This window comes from Drosophila obscura, unplaced genomic scaffold, assembly GCF_018151105.1.
Source record: "Drosophila obscura isolate BZ-5 IFL unplaced genomic scaffold, ASM1815110v1 contig_186, whole genome shotgun sequence".
Classification (NCBI taxonomy): Eukaryota; Metazoa; Arthropoda; class Insecta; order Diptera; family Drosophilidae; genus Drosophila; species Drosophila obscura.
In genome coordinates, this window is record NW_024542774.1 from 6,441,791 (window position 1) to 6,448,133 (window position 6,343).

At 41.2% G+C, this 6,343-nt stretch overlaps 1 long non-coding RNA gene across 3 annotated transcripts; it reads right to left on the minus strand.

The window, feature by feature from the left end:
* Positions 1-3,382: 3,382 nt before the first annotated feature.
* LOC111074514 lies at positions 3,383-4,716 on the minus strand. 3 transcript variants are annotated; one of them, XR_002607819.2, is made up of 4 exons: positions 4,324-4,716; positions 4,088-4,265; positions 3,645-3,991; positions 3,383-3,580 (listed from the first exon to the last, which is right to left on the minus strand). It is a non-coding gene; the product is annotated as an uncharacterized LOC111074514 (long non-coding RNA). The 3 variants fall into 3 exon arrangements; XR_002607818.2 differs by having other exon boundaries at positions 3,383-3,433; positions 3,490-3,580; positions 3,645-4,265; XR_002607817.2 differs by having other exon boundaries at positions 3,645-4,265.
* Between the last annotated feature and the right edge of the window lie 1,627 nt (positions 4,717-6,343).

Genomic DNA, 6,343 nt, shown 5'->3' on the forward strand with positions numbered 1-6,343 from the left:
AAGTTTTTTGGGGGGCATTGACAGTTGCTTTTGCTTTGCGTAAAAGTTTCTACGGAATTCCCATTATATTTGAAAAGCGGTTCCAGTTGACTTTTTGGTCGGCGCCGGTGCGGAGTGCGGGGTGCGTGTGCTGGAGCGGGGGCCATGAATTCGTTTTGGTTTGAGCTTTGATTGAATAACTGAATGATTTTCGCCAACTAAATAAAGAGTGGGAAGGGCAGGAGTGAGGAGTAAGTTTGGCCTAATGAAATTCTATGATTGCATTGGGAAAAACGTATAGAAGAAGGAATAGGGAATTGCCGAGATATTAAATAATAGTGGAATATACTCAAACGTTCCATTTAAAGGGTAGACAGTAGAATATGAAAGTCCTATTACACCATTGACGAGAGTTCTTTTATTGTTAATTCATCGTTTCTTCTCCACACTCATCTTTTCATCGTAACTATTCTTAATTCTCAAAACATATCCATCAACAAGTGACCCACAAAAGAAATAAAAATAAAAGAACAAAGCAAAATATTAAATCGATTTATGAATTGTTTAACATGTCCAGAGTGCACACATACACACACATATGCAAAGAGAAAAAAAAGCAAAAAAAAAAAGGGAAAATTTTAAGAGTATTTATAGTGTACATTTACGACTAAACAAACACCCTATCCCAGTATGGCTCTAACAAAAGAGTCCGCAGGAACAGCACACCAATGCCAATAACAATTCGTGAATTTTTGAAGGCAAGAGCTTTTTTTTTATCCCCTATCATTGCTGGTTACTGTTGCATACATTTGCAATAAGCCGATATACCATTGTTTTCCCCCAAGCACAGCGTATATCGCAAAAGCATTGACTGCATTGAGTGATGCCCAGCATCAGCATCAGCAAACAATGAACCAATTTCATTTAAATCGCATAAATTCAAATAAATAACCAGAGGAACATCCACACAGAACGAAGTAGAGTATTTCGAGGGGGAGAGAAAGAAAGATTGCAGAGTGAAAAGGGTAGAAGAATGGAAAGAGGGAGTGGATAAATGAACCCCAGCCGCGTTCCGAGATTGGAGCCACAGACACAAAAGATTTAATAAAATGACACACAGAAAACATACACCAGAGCAAACATAAAAATCAATAAACAATAAAGTTGATTTATGCGTCAAAGTGTCAATTGGCAGTAGCACTACCCCCCACACCCCCTCCACGATCCATTCGGAGGTCGCATTTGGCATCCATGGCGTATACGTAATTGCATTTGGCAGAGTCGACTGTGGACCGGCCGGGCACTAGCGCTTTTGGTGTCGAGAGCGCGGCCTGAAACGCATTTAAGTGCTTCATTCAATATTCTCCCATGTCTCTCTCTCTCTCTTTCTCTCGCTGTTTTCATCCTGCTGGTGGATGCATGCCCCACTCCCTGCCTCTAACCCCCCTCATTCTTCTTTTGCATTTTGCCATTTTATTTCGAAATATTTTCTCTCATTCAATGAATGATTGAAAAATATGCTTTTGATTTTATTTGTTGCAGTTCGTGTTGCACTTATTGTTGCAACTGCAGAGCTTTGACATGGCAGCAAGGGTTCCAGATGCAGGGGGGCCGACAGTGTGGGACTCCACAATTCATCTGTCAACCAAATCAATTTTGTGGCTACAGCCATTTATCTTTGTTAGCGCTCAATTGACGGGGCAACAGAAGCAGCAGCTCGATGGAGGCGGCTGCCACCACACAGTACACCAGTGCACATAGATGCACATAGTCTCTCTCGCTCCCTCCTCCCTGGCACAGTGGCAGTTAGCTGCATGAAGCGATTGATTTCGATTTGGAGCAGCGGCTAATTGAGCAGAAAACGCCGCTTGTCGATGCCAGTGTAATGATTGCCATTTAATTGCGTTTTCCAGCTTGTGTTTGCGCCGAAATTTGCACTAAAACTTGCACGAATATTTGATGAGAAATTACGAAATTATGTTGGTTCGAATATTAGTTTAAAATTGATTTCAAATTCATGTCAGCGGTAGTCCCTATCGAGTGGTAATTATAGTCCTGTGTGCAGGACACATGTAATTGATGCTTATATAAGTTCATTTATTGTGTGGGTCGTTGAAACTTCATAGAAAGTCAGTGACACAGTGTGATACATTTTTTTTTTTTCTACAGTTCTCTCGTAACCTATCGTGGCATGTTGCATAATCTTTCAGTGCTGCCACCACTGAGGAGCCGCAATGATCCATTTGTTATGTGGATGAACACATCGTCTAAGCGTTGCATCTTTATGGCCACTCATTGCATCTTCCATCAACCCTTTTTCCATTACTTGTTTGTCCACTGTCCACGTAATCAGCTCAAGAGAGATTATCTAGGTGCGGGCCCTGGCTCTGGCTCTGACTCTGGCTCTCTACGCTTTGGTCTCCTTTGCCGCCACACGCATTTACAGCTGCAAACCAAAAACTGCAATTCATCAACTCAAATCAGAAGAGACACAGCCGTGGCAAAGGCAAAGGCAATGGGCAACAGCAACTGCCACGCTGGAGTTGCCACCCACTGCGGCCACAAGTCAACGAGGTGATTTGCATGCAGCCATGAGCCAGGGAACCCCAGGCAGCCTGAGGAAGCGGATTAGAGGCGACACTGATTGGGCCAGATCCAGACGTCCGCCAGAGTTGTCAACGTGATGCACGAGCCGGCGGCACGAGCACTGCTCTAATCTGACCCATAAGGCGGGTGAGTGTGGGAGGGGCTACCAAGTGCTAATCAAACAATCTGTAAACCAAAAGTTCTCCACCAGCTGCAAAATACTACAAATACTTTTTAAAAAGCTCTCCCTGCCTTTCATCCTTAAAAACATTTTGCCACCACTCGTGTGGGGGTCATGGATGTGTATGTGGATGCCATCCGCATGCGTTACGCAAATTGAATTCGTTGACTGAAAATTTATGCAACGTCGCGTCGTCGTCGTCGTCGACTGTGAAAGGAGCAGCAACAAAAAGGTTGCGGGAAGGGATGGCCAAGGGCTACACAATGTACTTGGGCCCCCACCGATACGAATATCGAGAGAGTTGCATTCGAAATTTCATGTAAAAACGGCCAACTGCCATTGGAAATGGGGAAAAACGGTTGGGTGGAGGAGTAGAGGGTAGAGGAGGCAGTGCAGCACTGGAGCACTGGAGCATCTCGCCTGAGAAATTTATGCTTTGTTTTGCCTTGGCGAAACATGCAACATCAATTCTCGTTAACTTTTCATGCACGACTGGCCGATGGAACATGGAATACGAGCATGTACAGTACATCGAATGCATTCAGATTCGATTCTGAACCCTCGAAAATGCCAAATAAAAAAAAAACACGAAAGACAAAAAACCAAAGGCAAACCAAAAACCAAGAGAAAACTGCATTGTGGGTATCCTTTAAATGTTTAATAATGTCCTTTCGTTAGCCCCTCGTACTGGAAAACACGCATATCCATGTTAATGCTATAAAACAAAATAAAAATATAATTACAAAGCAGCAGTTTTTTTTGTTTCGGCACCAACAACAGCCGGACCCTGTGGTCTCGATGGAATCAAACGATCGATCTTCATTCATTTTGTTGCTATTCGAAAATAAAAAAAAACAATCTAGTTTCGATATTGCTACGTAATTCGATTGATAATTACCGGACTTTAAAAATATGGTCTTCTTGTCGTTGTCATCAGTGAGTGGTACAATTCTGGTGTAAGAAAATAGGCAATCAATAACAAAGTTATTATTGCAACAAGCACAGCGGCCGATATGAGTATCGGTTTACGATTTTGTTTATATATTCCAACAATTCCACCGCTCAACGCTTCGGGCTGCCGATTACGGTCACGGATGCGGTCTGGTTCGCGTTCTGGGTCGCGCTCGGTATCGCGGTCGCGCCCGTAGTCGCGGTCGCGGTCGCGGTCTGCGTCGTGTTCTTTACGTTTTGGTCTAACACCCCCCCACCTTCCGGATGATGATATGGGGCCCTCGGATTCCTTTGCTGCGGGTATTGGCATTAAACAGATTTATTTATATATCCAATGTCTGATTGAAGTAAAACGAAATATTTCTAAGCCAAAATTGTATAGAAACTAACAGGGTGCTTGCTATATCTCTTAATATTCCATTTTCATATGTTGATCTCGGGTACAGTTGTGCTCCTTTGCATTCCCAGTTTCAATGTTTCAATTCAAAAAACTGTCATCCAATATTAAAAACGTTTCCATTAATTTCCCATTTGCCATCTCTCATTTCTTTTGACTTTCATTTTGTTGCTAAAAAAAAATATAATTTTCAATATCAATGGAAAAAGTTAATTGATCAATCGATTACCCAGCGTTTTTTTTTTTTAAGTTTTCATTAATTTTTTTTTTTCGAAAAAACTTTGTTGTACCAATCTGGATTCGTAACAGAGATAATCGCACCTACTATTATAAATAAAAGGACTATGCCTAAGATAACAACAATACACTTATCCAACTTGATGCAGATGGGGCGAATGTCCTCCCCGCGCCTCTGCGATGATAACATTCCACCGGTATCGGTTTCGGGCTCGCGGTCGCGATCCCGGTTGTCGCGTTTTGGTTTCACACCCCCCCACCTTCCGGATGATGATACGGGGCCATCGGATTCTTTGACAGCGAGTATCGGCATTATAGAGATATATTTATATATATGCAATGTCTAAATAAAGTCAAATAAAATATTTGAGAATCAAAATTTGATGGGAACTACATACATAGCTGGGTTTCTATTTACCCTTAAAAAGGGTTTTTTATTTGTATGGAATTTTCATTGGTACAGCTGGGCTCATTCGCTTTAGTTGTTTTAAGATCGAAAAACTTAAAAATTTCCATTGATTTTTCATTTGCCATCCATCTTATATTCCTTATGTTTTTCCTTACAATTCATTTAATCCTTTGACTGAGCAACTGTACAAATTCGTTTAATTTCATTACAACTCGTTGGCTAACCTCAATTCATTCGGATTCATCCATTCATTTGAGCTAATGAATCAATTGTTTGCCGTCTGGGATTTACTCCTATTCTTCGCCTTCGACTTTGCACACAATTGAGCTTTATACACGGTCGACTTGCTAGAAACATAAACCACAAATTCGTTTTATTAACTTGACAGAGAAAAAACCCATATATTTTTCGCACATTTCCATTTCGGGTGGGTGTTTTCCTCTGTTCCTTGACTTCGCTTCACTCCACACCAAGCCACTCAATGAAAATATGCAAAGCACCTCCTGTTAGTGCTGGACTGTCCTGACCTTCGTGACAACAAAGAGCACAACAATTGCGTTGGCCATTCAATAAAAATGTAAATTAACTTATCAATTACAACGCCCCCAAACAACAACAACAACAAGAACGACATGCATGGACATGAAGGCTGTGGCGCCACACAGCTACAAGAATAGGCACGTGCTGCTCCCCAATCTTATTGCGCCCCAAAAATAGAAGGACTACTTTTTTGTTCTGCATCGAATTTGGTATACACTTTGACGTTCATTTGTGCTTGTTCTACATCTACAAATTTCTTTTATTTTGTTTATTAAATTATTACATACGTTTTTTTTGTTTTTGTTTATTTCTCATAATTGCGGACAACAGCTGTTTTTGGAGATGGTGTTTCCGGCAGGCCCTATGGATAGTTTCCTAAAATTAGCATTGTTCAGAACTATATTTATTTATTATTGAATATTGAATTTGGCTGGTTTGTTTATTATTTAGATGTATTAGCAAACGCAAAGACAAAGGAAATGCACTGCAACTAAAGATGTTACAAAAGTATCGATTGCCATGGACCAGCCCATCGATAGTGTTTCACGCGTTTCACTGCCCATCTCTATATTATCTCTGTATTTATATCTGTATTTTATTACTTACTTTTCAACAACAAAAAAGCCTTGAAAATGGCTGACTCCAAAGATGAAAAAAATATTAATTGGTCCCAGCTGGCCTTCGACCTTTTACTCCATGATGTGGTGGACAAGACCATCACTGTGGACCCAGACTTGGCCAAAGTATTGCTGAACATGTGTTTCGGTAAGTAAGTCATTGAATTTCAACAATGAAGAGATGTAATCTCTTGAACAACTCAACGCTCGTGTTGCAGGTGATGCCATGGATGCGATCCATGGGGCGATGGCTGTGGCAAAAGCATGCAATCGCAAGCACATCATCAAAGCTGATCTGCGAATGATCAATTACATCTGTAGCTCGGACAAGCACAGTTCTAAGCGCAGGCCGCGAGCCCAGTGATTCTAAGACCTTTTCGGCCGCGATGATAGTGATTCTTAGATTCTTTGTACGAGCAACATACAACTGATTAAAATTATTATTA